Below are 17,176 nucleotides of genomic sequence, written 5' to 3' on the forward strand. Positions count from 1 at the left end.
ATGACTGATAACCACATGAGGATAATTAGTGCTTTAAAAAAAACAGCTGTTTCAATAAAGACCGCCTCGATCAATAAATCAAGCTGGAAAGAGCGTCGACTCTTAAAGACACTAGATGTGGTGAAGTTATTTGTGAAAATGCTTTTAAAGGGCAGTTTAATAAAGTGAAACAAAGTGGTTGTGAAATGTTTGGTGCTCCACATTTTAAACACACTCAGTCGATCCCACCAGACACTGTGACACCCGTCTGCCTGGTGCTGGTATCAAAGACATTTATCACTGACTTTAATCAACGAAAAAACACATTTCAAATACATCAATTCTATAAGCTGCTTTGGGAATGTGAACATGTGAGTGAGTGCTTTTCCCTGAATGGACTCCACATGCATACCACTTAATCAGCTAGTTCCAGATGTTCATTGAAGATTTATGATGTGGGAAATAACTCATTTTCCAGGTACTTTTATCATGCAAAGTTTCCTGTTCATTATGCATAAACTAATAGCAAATCTCATCTACACCCACTCTTACATAGACAATAATAATTATTTACACCTCACCAACACAAATGACCACCCAGGAACATGATTATTATTTTAATACCCCATGGAGAAGTACTGCAGAGATTTGGCTGCACTAAACCTGCCTCTATACAGTCCAAACCAGAAGTATTAGAATGGCGAGACCATTTGTTTTTGCAGAATCATTTTGCTAAAAAGGTTATTAGGAGAAAAGCAACAGATAGCTGGACATCGCTGTCAGTAACTGTGCTGGATATCAACCCAACTCAAATAATATTGCTATGTAGCTGCTCTATGTGGACGTTTGGCTAACAGCTTGCTGCCCCCAGGTATCCAACAATAAATAAACGCAGCTTCAAACTATTGGAATACGTGTCCAGATCAGTTCATTTACAGCTATCTATACATCAACTATGGTCCAACTGACTCTTAAGTTTCAACGCTGGTGTTGAGTATGGAGAATACTCCTGCACTTGGGGTGCAGTGGTGACGGTGGCAATAGCAGGAGGCGTCCAGGAGAAGAACAACTGTGAAAACAGTCTTATTAAACTGTACACCTCCCAACCTCCCCTGCTACGGCCCCCCTTTCTATACAACGACTGAACAGACAGTAACAGAGGCTGAAGATGAGACAATGGGATCATCTTTCAGAGGCATCTCCCACACTCCCAGGAGCCTGTGCAGACGGCTGTCAAGTCATCCATCAAACCGAAGCCCCACACACAGACGAAAACGTTCTTTCCAGGAACAACACACATGAATTCAGCTGCAGAGCTAATACACACAGGGCACTCGGCACAAACACAATCAAAAATACATGCAGACACCTACGGATACCCCTTTAACACTCTCTAATGACAGACGTGATATATTTCCACTCACTAGTCTTAACACAAGGACACATACACACAAACACTGTCATCACCACCCAGCTGCTGCCATCCGAGGCAACAGGATGCTTAAAGCGGCCGCCCAGCTCCATCTGAAGTCTGCTGGAACAACGAATCAGCTTTAAAGGACAAAATTACTCGACTCAGGCATGTTTAAGTTTTAGCAAATAAAATTCCTTGGCAAAGGAAAACACAGTGTGTGAGCGTTGCTGAACACTGCATGTCAGGCATCACAGAATTTGTTGTCAACTTGTCTCTTTCATCAGTTTTCACTTCTCAGCACTTTGAATTTGAGGTTTCAATATAATGCTGATATTAATTCATATAAAGTATATAATTAAAATAAATGATAACCAAAATACCAGTATGATTTCTTTTCCATTTAAAAGGTACAGCAACAGTATCAGGTTGGGTGTATGTGTTGACTCTCCACATCTCTGAATGCATACATAAGTGCACAACCTGTGCTTTCTTTTTGCAGCAGTAGCTGTTGCACCATGAACCAGTCTACAGCAGCTACACAGGAAGGTTGCTGTAGAAGAATCACGAGTGGTCAAACATGAACACGCGTCGCCACTCTACACTACATGTAGGGTTCTGTTTGTGTTTATACACGTTGGTTTATGTCCTGAGTCAGGACTGCCTCACACCTGTCTCACACAACTTTATTTAATTAAGCAAAGCAACACTTGTCTCAGGTCCCCTTATGCGACCACCCTCAACAAAACCAATAGCAGGACCTGAACCTCTGCAGTGTGAAGCTCTTTGGACGACATTTCTGTGTGGGAAATGTGTTGCATTTATGTTAATGATCAAGCCTCATGAGAAAGTTCAGTGAACCGTTCATACAGGCCAAGCTCATGGAGAAAACCAAATGGAACTTAGCATGAGAATAGTTATTGCATGGTCGACCTGAGGGCAGTGAAATGTGTCAGTGTTATAACATCCAAAGCAGCCGCACAACCAGATTTTGTAGCAATTGTTAATCGGAAGCGACAGAAACGAATGTCCACCACAGGGTGTTTACCCAGCACATCACCTAACACTTATCTTTATACATCGATTTGAACGACACTTGATGTGGCAGCAGGATATGAAGACTGTCAGTGTGAGAAATTTGTTTACACATATTCTAAAACATGATTACATATTATGTCTGAGCAGAAACACACACACATCATCTCTGCCATCACTTCAAACTCTGGAGAAACCATTTCCTTCCACAAACCTCTTTTTTTCTGAGGAGATAATTACAAGTCCTGTCAGATAAGAGGGTCGAGGAATCAAAATAAAGACTCGCTCTTTTCTTCCCACCGTCAATCAGCCGTTGGTTGGTAGCAGATTCAGGGTGATTACGCAACGACAAGGACACAAAGCCAAAACAACAGAGAGACGCTGTAACGGATCCGCAGGGAAAGGATGGGAGAAGAGATGAGGAGATTAGAAATGAGGAGATAGAGGGAAGGAAGGAAGAAGGAACGGGCAGGACAAACTTCAGTAACACCATCACCAAGACAAGAGAAGACTAAATGATAGAAGACAGAGGCCAGGACCAGACGTTTTTTATTTTACATTGATCATATTTTTATTTTACTGACTATTATAAACCTCAGCTGAGGAATTCTGCACATATGATAGTAATTAGAAACCTAAATCAGATGTTTACATGTGCTAAAAACGGGAAAACCCAATCATTCTAGAAAGATGCTCTCATCGTAAACTTTTTAAACTCAACATAACTCAGATCAGTTTATATAAGTGTAATCCCAGTACTAACAAAAAGAGTGGTATTACTGCTGTGAACTGGAGCACTGGACAAACAAACCATCTTCACTTTGTTTTATCACGCTGCCTCGAAAAGAATCTGGACAATGTAAACTTAGGACAGAAAAGACAAATGGAGGTGAGAAGCTAAGAGCACATACGACAAAGTAAAGGAGAGTGAGAAGTAGAAGAACAGGTGTAGAGTTAAAGAGAGAGATGTGGGAGAGACAGGATGAGAGAGGAGGAGGTGAGACATGGAGAGAACGAAAGAAAGAACAAAGTGAGAGGAAGAATGCAGAGAGACTAAAAATACAGAAGGTGAGAGTGTGATAGAGGAGATGAAGCAGGAGAAGTGAAATGCAAAAGAAAAAAGTGATGGATGAGATGAGAGGGGAGACAGAGAAGGAAGGCTGGGATAGGTGGAGGGAGGGGAGGACGACAGCCATTGTCACCCCACCTGTCTGTGATGGCAGGATTTCCGGCACTGGTGGTGTTGTTTTCTCTCCTTTATGTGGTTTACAGCCCCCAGGATACAGAGAAGAGAAGCTTCAGGATATTTTTTCACACTTCCTGTACAGCACAAAGCCGCCCAGCGTCGCTCTGCAGATCACAAGATAAAGTTGTTGATACTCAGATTGATTTTCACTCTGAACATTGTCAGAATGTCCAAAATACAGCAAACGAAAGGAGCAGAAGATGTGAGCTGATTAATATGTTGGTAGTGTCATCTGAGTCACTTTGAGTTATGACTGTCAGTAACTGTCCCACTACAACCTGTCCTGACTTATTGGTGAAGCAACATTTTATGACAGAGTACAGCTACAGCAGGTGAGAGCCGTCTTCAAAGATGTCATAGGTTATTTACACGTGTCTACTGAGACGACATTTAGCTCAATGAAGCAGGATCCACACACGTCACATCAAGTGATAGCATGAAGACCTGGCTACCAGTGTTCCCAAATAAGGGTCAGGATGGTGCAGAAACAACAGAGGGAAAAGTAAAAGACAAAGTCATTACACAAAAAACACAACGTTAAAATTGTGTCCACACAATTTGTATAAACAAGTCACTAATACAAAGGTCCGGCTACGAGGACTCAAACCTGTGGTAAGAAACTCTACTTGCAAGTTTTTCTTCAGACCTCCTGGATCTCGATAAAGATAAAGGTTACGCTCCTTCAAATTACAGTTTAAAGCAGGTCCCCAGACTCCAGTGCAGTGGCCCAGTTTTCCATGAGAAAATGAATTGAAAAATTCAGAGAAAGTTTTGTAAAATGCAGTTACAACAACCTTTTCTCAACTGTAGACACCAGAGGAATCCAAAATGATTACAACAGTAATTTGATTTTGTTTCTCATGAGCCCACAATTTCAGCAACCAGCAGACAGGATTGTGAGGTTGAAAAGCCCCAACACTCCCCGTTCCTCTGACATAGACATGTGCGACAATACCCACATGTGCTTCCAGGAAACCTGTCTAGTGGGAATCTTCAGCTACCACAAGAGAACATCATTTCTCTCATCCTATAGAGATTTCTCAACCCACCACCATCTAAGATGCCTGGTGCGTTTGTGGGTCTGAATAACAACACTTGTTGGCTGCACAAAGGCAGCTGGTAGCTTTTGTTGCCAGAGATAACGAGCAGAATCGCCTTACTCCTGATCTAACAATGGAGGGCTGCGTTGATATGGTATTGTGTGTCAGCATTATCTGTGGACATTCTGTTTTTCAGGTATCTGTGAAGAGGTGCTCTGCCATCACACAAGATTTAATTTCTTATGGATCCCCCCAAACAACAAAGAGGCTGAAAAGTAGCTGAACTGCTCCCTTTTAAGCTGGAAGTTGGGAGGATGAATACAAACAAAGCGCTCAGGATCATAGAGTTACAGCTGTTTGTGAAGTTCAGGCCTTAAGAGGCTTAAATGGAAAATCCAACTTAAAACCTACCTTCACCTATGTCGCTCCTGTGATCTACAACCACAATGATGAGCTTCCTGCCTGTGATCTGGAAATTCTGACATATGAACAAGTCCTTCAAAAAGCTGCAAACAACAGAAGCCGGACTGTGTGAGGTGATGTCATTCAGAGACAAATCCTGCAGCTGCTTCACTGAAAACAAACACAATGACTGTATTCAGTATGCTTACACACTTCTGTACAGTACAGTTCCTCAGGGAAGTTTAGTGCCTTTTAAAAGTCCACAGAAGAGAAGAGACTGAAAAACAGCTGCAGAAAAAAACATGACATCTATCTGGAGCAGCTCGTCCTCAAATTAATTTATACACTCACCAAATCACCAATCATTATGTCTTCTTCTTTAACGTTATCCAACTAAAGAATCACCACCACCTGTTTATCTCAAAGAGGCTAAGTCCTAATGTGACACTATGGGACAGAACATAAGTGAAGAAAACAAACACAATAATTCACATTTTCTTTTTGTTTTGCTTCATTTAGATGTGTTAGCTACTCTTAATATAAAATACTGTTTTTCCAGACATCACTCTGCTCAGAGCACTTTAACTAACTTCAGTAAACACAGTTGTCTTTCCTGCAGCCAGAAAACATTTCAAACATGCAAGAATGTGTAGTGCACAACTACGACACACAGCAGAGACCCACGTCGTGTCAGCTGCCGCACTACCCACCGTGGGTTTCACCTCTGTTTTGTTAGTCTGGGGTCAGAATTGTATCTGCTGCTGTTACACTGTCACACACATATGTACATCTCTATTTCTGCTCTCTCACACGTATGGAAGTGACAAAACATCGTCACTGTGAAGGTCTAAATCTCAAATTACTCCCAAACAAACAAGTATAAGAACACACAGACAAACTGCAGAGCAGGCCACAACCAACCCTGCAGGAGAAAAAACATCTACTGTGTCCCAACACACACTTACAGACGCCCCCCCTCCCTGTGACCAGAGAACAGGCGATCAGCTGCAAATGGGCAAAGTGAGGGAGGGGAGAGGGGAAGAGAAGCCATTCATCACCCCAGGGTCTGCCGCCAACTCCCCACTCACGCACGGCAGCAGACATCTCCATTTAAGAGCACTTGAAGAGCAGCTAAACAAACTCGGGCACTCAGGTCAGCCACGGCCACACAACTGGGTTTGAAGCTCGGCCGACGTGCAGCCAGGCCTCCTATTAGGGTGAAGTTCAAAGGAGACGCACACACACACACATCTTCAATCACAGGCGACGCAGCAGGGAAGGGTGAGGTGGGACGGACAGATCAAACAGGGCCGGTGAGCTGCCGAGAAAACACGTCTTCACAGTCACAGGTGACGGTGGTGTGGAATTCAAATACTATGATTTAAGCAGAATATGAATCTATATTAAATACATGTTCAATATGTTTTATTATGTATGCATGTCTTTTTTTGAGGTACAAATACATTAAATAGAAAAGAAATTCAATCACATTAAAACACATTACTGCCTAAGATCCTCAAGAATTTGTTCATAGATTTAATCTAAAACAGTTTTAGGGTCGATGTGTGAACTGATATTGGCTGTGTGGGAGTTATGATCTTAATTTATGACTTTTCTTTTCTCTGATGTTAAAAGTTATACTAAAAATTTGATTTGTTATAAAGTCAATGTCCACATACATGGAAAACTACATAATGTACACATATGTTTATACTAACACACACAATTAGGATCTATTTTACAGTACCACCTGTGTTCTGTTGTTTTAACCCTACATCACCTATGTTCATTTGTCTTTAAGTACATTTAAAAGCCTATAACCATGATCACAGGCTGCACATTAGTGATAGGAAGACGCCCAATGTTTAGTGCATTTCCACTCTCCAACAGTTTCTGTGAGAATTCAGTAAATAAGTGACAATCATTTCCCTTCACTGTGATTTCTCTCAGTTTCACACTTTATAAATCAGCTGGAAACAACAAGAGGTGAACTGAGAGGTGAGACTGGCTGTCTGCCACTTGACATCTCTGTCAAAGGCTAAGGACCTCCTGACCTTTAACCTCCACCTACAGCTAAGTGCTGCCTCCTCAGCCTGAAAAGTTCCTTAACAAATGTTTGGAATCACAATCACTGAACCATTCCTGTAAGAATAATTAAAAAACTGAAAAGAAATGTAAGAGCGACCTTTTAGGGTGTCTTTTGGATTTTATTAAAACGATTTTCCACCTGGGGGCACTACAGACAGCAACTTGAATGCGCCTACAGACTGGTGTGGTGAGCTGATCTCTCTAATTACTGTACAGTCGAGGGGGAATCTATACAGGGGCAAATCTACGTCCACACTCAATCTCATAAGTGCAGGCTTGAGTAGTAGCAGGTTTAATGTCTGTTTATGCTTGTTCACAAAAGGTTATGATTACTGGCGACAGTGGCGGCATGGAGGGAAACACAGTCAGCAGGTGCAGACAAGAAGAGGGTGACCAAACCACAAGTCTGGGAGATGTACCAACATCCAAATGTCCAGCTCTGTCAGACGAGTTAAGCTCCACGGCCGCTGATAATGATCATTGTTGATGATGATTTCACTGCCTCGTATTAACAAATTGCTCTGCAGGACGGACTTTGTTTACCACAATGAAATGAGAGACAGCTTATTAAACCATTTAATCATAGCAGAAGTGCTCTAAAATTGATGGATACAGCTTTAAATTACTGTTATTGGTATTAACACGGTTCACCCCACCTTGAAATCAGTCTAGCAGCAATTACAACGTGCAGCACTGCTCAGTTTGTTCACAGCATGTGACACTTTCTTGTGAGAATGACCAAAATACTTAATTTTGGTAATCCTCCGTTAATCGAGCACTTTGTTTTCAACACTTGTCACCTGAAAGAGTGAAAGCAAGCGGAGAGGAGGCTGCAACACAGTGCAGAAGGCTGGTTGATCAGGCAGGTACAGGCAGCGCCAATGTCAGTAGTACAAACTACAGACGCCACTTCAGCTGCATAGCTCTGTTTCATGCCCACATCACAGTGTGTGTGACAGTTTAGAAGGTTGATGCTGACATGTCAGTACATCAAGAAATACCCTATTTACCAAATGCACATCTTATCTATGATATATTATGTGACTGAATTTGAGTTTACAATTTAGGTCATGGGGAACTAACTTGACAGGTGTAATCCAAAGTTTCCTAAATTAATATTACATCAGCAGTTTGAGCTGAGTCATGTCATTCTTTCCAAACTGTTTTCTTTAATGTGACATTTCCTCTGGGTGTTTTTTTAATACTGTGTCTTGTCCGACAGCATAGCATGCAACATGGGGTGATGGATGGAACACAGTTTTACTTTTTCAAGCGGAGTATGTGTTTATCCAAGTGTTGTGAGGGTGTATGTTACTCCTCTTGATTGGTGACTTGTATTTATTTTAATATCGTCCAGTATTCATATTTTCCGCCCGATTCTGGTTTAGACAGGTAGAAAAGGGGACAGAGAGAAAGAAGAGGAAAATAGAAGGGAACAAAGAGACACCTAGCTAAAAAGAGCACAACCAGTATTAACAACAAAAATGTATAATTCAATACACAACCATCATAACAAAAAAAAAGATAATGAGATTTATAACTAATGTAACAGTGATAACAACAGTGATAACAGAGGTAATAGTAAGGTAATAGAGTAAGCCCTTTATTCACCTTTAACCTTCATATTAACCTAAGATAAACCTAGAAAGAGTCTTTTAAAGTCTGTTGGTGTTTTATTACTTGAACAACAGCACATCCTTTAACTTAACTTTGGTTAGTATTAGTCACATTTTCAAACTTTGGCCATTAAACCTTCGTCCCTCATTAATTCCTTAAGCATTATCTTAGCTGCTTCCTATCACTTAAGCAAATGTCCCAAGGTTTAAAGAAAGACCACAAGCAGTGTGGCATAATGCCATCCTGTTGCATCCAGAAAATCTAGGTATGCCATAGTCTTTACTGTATGTGGAAGCTTATTTTCTAAACATATTCATGCAAACACCAGTTCGTCTGAAGAGGCTGTGGTTGTTCTGAGAAAACCTGTGGTGGTAGTAGTAAACAGCTCTGTGGTGTGAATTTGTTACATACCGAGTGTACAGTATGAAACTGATCTAGGATGTTACTAAAAAGAGCGTCAGATAAACATGTCCAGGAAAATGCGCTAAATTCAGGCCTTGGGACCCTAATTATGGGAAGCAGAGAGCTCAGTTTAGTAGTCTACACAGACATCACTTGAGGAAATGCTAGTATTTCATACAAGAGTGTATGTTCCTCTGTAAGTTCTCATTAACTTGTTGCTTTCTCTGTGTTTCCCCGATTGTACCACTGGTTTAGTATTTGAGCATCAAATAAAGCCAAAGGTTGTCACCTGAACAACAACATAAATTAGACCTGGCTGTCTGACGCATGCCAGAACAGTCAGCAATGATGAGCCAGAAATGGCTCAGGTTCAGGACAGGTATTCCAAAATTCATCCAAACTGGCAGCCACAAATTGGCCAGAAAGCCTCATATTTGATTCTGCACTGCCAAAACGCAGCCAAGTATGCTGCCTCTTATGTGCAGAAAAATTCACTTTGTGCATAAAAAAACAGGTGCTGCATATCATCAAGATGAAAATGTAATTCCATTTTGTTGAATTTGTGCCAAATCACAACAGAAGTCATCTCAAGGGACTTTACAGTGTTTACGATTTAAGACCTTACTAAATATAACTGTTTAAGGAATTATATAGAAAATCCAACAACCCCACTGAGCAACACCAGGAGACAGTGGAGAGGAAAAAACCTCCAGCAGAACCAGGCTCAGGGTGGGCGGCCATCTGCCACGACCGGTTGGGGTGAGTGGAAAGAGGAGAGAGAAAAGAACAGCAGGCACAAAAACAACAACAATCAAAACACTGGTCGGTAGTGCCACTAACTGGACTTAGGAGATATACAGCTCCAAGGAGGAGAATACCTGCAGAGGAGAACAGAGAGTGGGAGACAGAACGACAAACAAACTGAAGGTAAAAGGCAAGTCTCACCTACTCCAAACTTTCTTTACTTTACATTTCTGATTTTTATTCCTTCATCATATTTCCTTCCCTTATTTTTCCCCATTTCCTTCCTTCTTGTATCCTCGATGTTTTCTTTCAACACATTATTAGAGGTTAATGAATTATCTGTCATCATTGTGTTGACCTGCAACTTCATGTCATCAAAACATTCGTGCAAAGATGCAATGTGCTAACATGATTTAAGGCAGTGTAACTTAAATCTGTCTCTCTGCTCACCAGCCCTTCCTTCGTAAAGCTACAGCAGGGTCAGCTCACATGTCCAGACATGTCCTCCAGCTACTTTCTGTTCGGTGGTGACTGCAGCACGGCTCATTGCACACAGACCTGCTATTCACCAAATGTTTTTTTGTGACACAACTGTGTGACACAGCTCTTCAGTGGTTAAATACATCAGCTACGCTAGCACTAATGTGAGACTGAAGGTCATTTTAATCTGTTTTTCCTCTGTGCCCAGTGTTTCAAGTAGTCATGAAATTGTTTGTTGCCTGCTGTTCTTTTCTCTCTCCTCTTTCCACTCACCCCAACTGGTCGAGGCAGATGGCCGCCCACCCTGAGTCTGGATCTGCTGGAGGTTTCTTCCCCCTAAACTACTGTTTAGTGCTGCTCAGTGGGGGTTTCTATATAATTCTGTTTACAGTTATATTAAAAGGTCTTAAACCTTAGACATTGTAGAGTGCCTTGAGATGACTTCTGCTGTGATTTAGAGCTATACAAATAAAATAGAATTTAATTGCAATTACAACAAATAAGATACATCTGCAAATACAAGACACATTAGATGCAAGTAGTTTCTCTAGCACCACCAACAGGTCAGAGGTGTCATTTATCCAGTGACATTTCTTAATTTCTATTAGTGTACTGGCACAGAAATTGGTTCACACGTTCAAGTCCGCCTCAAGATGAATTCCAATAACGTTGGTGATTCTCTGAGATCATAAAGTCATTGCATGTCTGCTCGTGAACTTATTTAACCTCACCTCTCCCTCACCTTTACAGCAATGAGTCATGGAATCAGTTTCTCACAGGAAAAAAAAAGAAAGAAAGGTGATAAAATTAAGAGAACAACTGCCAACATTTTTTTAAACTAGCATTACAATGAGAAATGTATCAGATGTTGTTACACCCTGGACAGGTCTTCAGTCTATCACAGGGCTGACACATAAAACCAGAAAACCACTCACACCTATGGCCAGTTGAAAGTCATCAGTTAAACTACATGCTACTACTACTTGCACTGCAACTTGAATGCATAAACCAATATGAAGACCAGAGAGCTGCCTATGGGAGGAAAGCAAGTTATTTTGAATCTGGGAAGCAGGCACTGCACAAACACTGGGCTTAGCAATAGAAAGAAATAGAAAGAAACCACTGGTGTGGTGAGCAACATACATGGGACAGGAGGGCCAAGGTAAACCCCAGCAGCTGATGACAGAAACATTGATAAAAAATCTAAAAACAAAAGGCAGTGATGTCACCAACAACCTCCACAGAGCAGGGTGAAGGTATCACAGCAGAAATACAGAGATACAAGATCATCTCTCATCAACGGAGAAAACCAGACTGGAATTAGCAGAAAAGAGATGAGTTCTGTAGACTGATGACACCAAAATATACCTTTGAAAGTAATGGAAAAATCAAACTGTAGATGAGTAAAAGATCCAAATGCAAGCTCAGAGTCAGGGTCTGTAAATGGTGTAACCCCAACTCTTGCCTCTCTTAGCTACTTGTTCTTTGTCCTCGTCCTAATGTGACAAGCTGGAACAGAAGAAGCTAAAGATGAAAAGAACTACAGGAGGTATTATGAGGGAAGAGAGTGAAGCATTAGTCAAGCATGAATATTTAATCTAATCCTCAATCACACTGCAATAATATCAGTGATTGATTCAAACCACTCGACACTCAGATATGAAGATAAAATAAAAACATTAGAAGAACCTGAGTATCTGATGTTCACTTTGTGAACACGGGGAATGTCTCTTCAGTAATCATACAAACACAGAGCACACGTAAAAACCTCTATTAATCACACTGGCTTTAACGGAGCAGCGAGTCAGAGAAGCCTTCGTGTGGGTGGGATGGAAATAGGTTTTTCTCCTCCAATAATTAGCTTATCAGACCATTTACACGGCTAAGAATCATTAGCACCAGTTTAATGAGATGGCTAAAAATAGAGGAAACACATAAAGGATAAGTGGAACTTGCTGGAACCAGACCTTCTCACTTCGAGTGTGTGAGAGCATAAATTCACAACTTCACTGTTCATGTGTGGTTGTGCATTCGTCTCCTGCGTCTGTGCATTTCTGACTGTGTGCGTATAAATGTTTCTGATTGTGAGTTGCATGTTCATCACTGTGACTTTGTGTGTTAAGACTACACTGACATAAAGAATGTTTCTACTATTATTACTTTGTCCTATTGTCATGTTTGCTGTGACAGCACATGTAAAGGTTCTGTTGATTTAATGTTTCTAATTTTAGTCCTACATGCTCTATTTCTGACCCTAAAGAAACAAACACATGTAGATGTTTATTTGTGATAGACAGGATGCTTTTAAAAGAGTAGAAGACTTTTCCTCAGGAAAGAGCAGCTTCACACCAGGTTACTAACAACAGCAATCATTGTTGTGCCTTGTTTTTTGAACCATTTTTAACAACAGAAGAGTGGGGTCAGGGGTCATGTGCCGCAGAAGGACAGAGGTAGTGATTAACCAAAGCTATGCTTGTGTATTTTGACCACATCTAAAGTAAAAATTTGTACAACTTCCAAAAGACTGAGTCTGGGCAGAGCCGGGTGTCTGCTTTAATATCCTCCCTGATCTTTCTGTATATTGTGAACCATTGAATGTCTTTAAAGTTTCAATGAAATAAGCAGGAAATTACCCACATGTCTGTAGGATTTTCTCTTGATGGCATTCATCATGCTGAACATTAATAGTTATTAAGGGAAGATTAATAAAATAAAATTAAAATTAAAAGATCACTGATCTGATTGGGAAAAAATCAAAACTGTTTTAATTAAACCTTAAAACTAAATTTGATCAAGATGTGTACATTTCAGAATAATGACAATCGACAATGTTCTAATGAAGCGTTGTGTTGTTGATATTACATTTAATGTCTGTTGTTGATGTGCACGTTCTGTGTTTATACATACTATAGCACTTTATGTGCATGATATTTGTGTGTAATAATCTGTGTGGTGCCCTGGAGGCTTTAATGTTGTAGTGGACAATGCTCAGCATTGGAAAGATTTCATGCTGCCATGATCGACAGGTTTCAGAACACAGTGCTTCTGCTTATAGTGCTGCTTGGTGCTGAACCTCCACTACAGCATTAAAACGTCTAGTTGGTGTTAATGTTGTGGCTCATCAGTGTATAATAACCTACACAACGCCAACATTTCCTAATACTTTGAAAGGTTTTTACATTTCTGCTAAGAGCTGAAAGAAAGTCACCAAGTAGAGTTTGAGCATTAATGTCATGGGGTGAAGATACGCAGAGATTCAATTTCAATGTTGGCACACACCATTACAAGAACAGCAGGACCTCAAAAACTATAAAAAAATAAGACGTCCAGACACATGATGCCAGGATTCATACGTCAGTGTCATTTGATCAGTGAGAAGAGCATTTACAGGCAAAAGTCTGGCTGCTCTCGCATTCAGTGAAGTGTGTGTGTGGCTATCATTGTGAGGACCAGCACGAATATTTAACCATAGGACTAAGGGCAGTTTAGCTGGTCTTCACAGTGAGAAGGGTGTTTAAAGAGCAATCTTAGGGTCTAGACTAAGTTTTAGGGTTAGATTTAGGTTGTGGTTAGGGTAACAGAGTAGATTAGCATGGCCTGCGCTGCAGTATGGGGCTAGGGAATGCATAATGTCAATGAGTGTCCTCACACTGACAATACAAAAATGTGTGTGTTTGTGTGTGCGCAGACGACAGATGGAACAAGTTACAGGCTGGGGCAGCTGGGATGACACACACACACACACACACACACACACACACACACACACACACACACACACACACACACACACACACACACACACACACACACACACACACACACACAAAGAACAAAACACTAAGCATTCACTCACAGTCATACACTTTTCAACAAAACCATCATTACTACAGAATGCAAACACAAACACACACAGACCAGAAACTATGGAGCATGGTTGAGGCCAAAACTACTCAAATAGGGAAAAACAAAATCATAGCAATCAATCAATAATCTAATCAAAACACCTTGATGACTTGCAGAGGAACGGCAGTCTGCGGCTGTCACTAAACGTCAAGCTGAACGAAGCAGCTTCAGCTGTAGGTCGGACCATCAGCAGCCCCCCGTTCAGACTGTTGTGTTAAGACTGATGAAAATCTGAAAATTATTGTATTATATGCATTTCCACATTCCTTAGTATTTCACAATCATCATACATACAACTGCACAGAATGTTTAACAGACGCCTGTTGTGTAGATTTAGCTGTGTCCAACTTAAGGTGCAGTTAGCTTTCTGTCTAGTTCTATTTTTTTTATGTGTTATTCTGTGTAATGGCTACTGCAAAACCAGAATTTCCTTTCTGGGAATAATAAAGTATCTATCTAATCTAATCTAAAATTGTTTCCTTTGTAGTTTAAGTATTTTGATATGTCAAGGTTGCCAGTAAGAACCTCCTGGTGGCTCAATGAGTAGATCATTGGCCTGTGCATAGGACCAATTTCATCTGTAACATGTGACAAATAACAAAAAAAGGCGTTTCTTCTTCTCTTCTGGAAGCTGAAGCTCACCTGTATCATCGATGGATGTGTTGCCAACTGTTTTTGCAAATGTAGGTGTTAACTATTAAAATACTATAAGTATATATTACAGACAATAAATAAAAACTGGTGACTTCCTACAAACATTCACACATAGAAATACAAAGATTCACTAAAAGGCAACACAAGTCTTTGCATATCTTCCTGAAGGTAGTATTTATTACAGGACTGTGGTGTTAGTTTTTAGCTGCGTGTGCCTAATGAACTTAGCAGCTTACATGCTGCAGAATCCTGTATTTTGCAGCCACAATGACCTAATTTAATCATTTTATCCTAAAGCAATCATGTTAATTGTCATATGCATGGAAACAACAGTGTGTTTCCTGGAGGAAGAAAAGGTGCTGAAGTTGTGTGTAAGCTGCGGTAATGATTTAGCTGGGCTGAGTGCTGGTGTGGGTGAGCTGTTAGCTGGGAGAGGCTGGGATGGGAAGTCTGGGAAAGTTAATGACAGAGTAGTTGTGAGACGAGACACAGAGCCATAACCATGAATCACATGGTAATTAATGACCAGGTTCCCATGGTTGGGGCTTGTTTGATGGTATAACAAAAGCTATCTGGACCACGCAAGCATTATTTACACACACATTAGACAGATTAAGCTACGGAGGAGGTGGGGGAGGGACTAGGGGGCAAGGTTAAAGAGAGCCACTCGTGGTGTTTGCGATAAGAGGAGGGTGGTAACATGACCAACAGGTAGAGTGGAGACGAGATGGACTGGAGCTAATGAGGAGTGAGAGACCACCTGGCTGCCTGGCTGCAGAGTGAAGGGGAGGGCCAAAGGTCCTGCTAATGATAGCCTCAGCCTCTCCCAACTACACCGGGGTCACAGAGAGGGGCAATAAAGCAGAGCCTGGCTGCCTGCATGGAGACGTTGCTGTCAAGCGCACAGAAACCCATGTGGTGGCTGCACAGTCATCTCTCACTCACCTTCACAACAATGAGTCAGTTTCTCACAGGAAAAAAGAGACAAGGAGGTGATAAAAAGAATTATGAGAGCAGCAGCAGGTTAAAAATAATCTTTAAAAATAACATATGATTTACTCAGGAACCTTTTACATCATGGCTGTTTATTTTTAGTGTATTACATGTATTTTACAGCTATGGTTATCTCTCAAAACATGTAATCATAATAAAATGATGCAATACGCTTAATCAAATTATCTAGCAATATATAATATATATAATATATAATATATAAAATATAATATATAAAAAAATGTTTACCAGGTTCCAGCTAAACTAGCTGCTAAATGTCTCTTACACATTAATGCATCAGTAATAATAGTGTATTAGTATGACAAATTAGCATGCTGCTACAGTAAGTCATGATGATTTAATACATAAATAAATTATCAAAGAATGACTGAATGGTTCATGTTTCTGTTTTATAACTTTGCCTGATTTAATAATCCCATCAGTAGTAACTTCAAGTTGGGATGCACACCTAAGCAATGCACCACAAAACAAACCTTTATCAAACATCTTATCTGACATTTATTGTTCTGTAAATCAGTGTCTGCACTTGTCATAACCATGACTGTCGTTAATTATACCTATTACAATTACTTATATTGTCATGGTTACCCACAGATGTCAAGCTCTACTCCGTTTTCCTCACCACACTGTAAACACATGCACCACCTTTCACAATGAACCACCGCACATGGTACATAAAACACGCTTCAGAGTGTATCATGTAAAACAAACCCATAAAGACAAGGAGACCAATTAAAGGGGCCCGTGCAATTAAAGGGAAGGAAGTGTAGCTGCAGTGACAGCAAGCGGGCAGGCTGTCAGCCACGCAGAGGGTGGGGTCAACTAGGCGTTAGCAGGAAGTCCAGGCAAGCGTGAGAACAGGAGGATGAAAGGCAGGTGGAGTTTGGATCGTAGAGGAAAATACACGCACCAGCGGGACTCTCTCATGCTTTAGCAGCAATGCTAATCCAACTGTAGCTGTCGAGCTGAGCTCTGTGTTGTGCAAAGACGCTCGACACCCCCACAACGTTTCATAATAGATGCAAGCTGAAAATAAAAACACTCAAGCTCACACAAGATCTCACACACACACTCCCATTCCCTCATATAAACAAACATATGCACTCATGCACACACACAGGACCGGATAAAAAGATCAGCAGTGAACTTCACACATTG

The sequence above is a fragment of the Anabas testudineus genome, chromosome 22 (genome assembly GCF_900324465.2).
Source record: "Anabas testudineus chromosome 22, fAnaTes1.2, whole genome shotgun sequence".
NCBI lineage: Eukaryota > Metazoa > Chordata > Actinopteri > Anabantiformes > Anabantidae > Anabas > Anabas testudineus.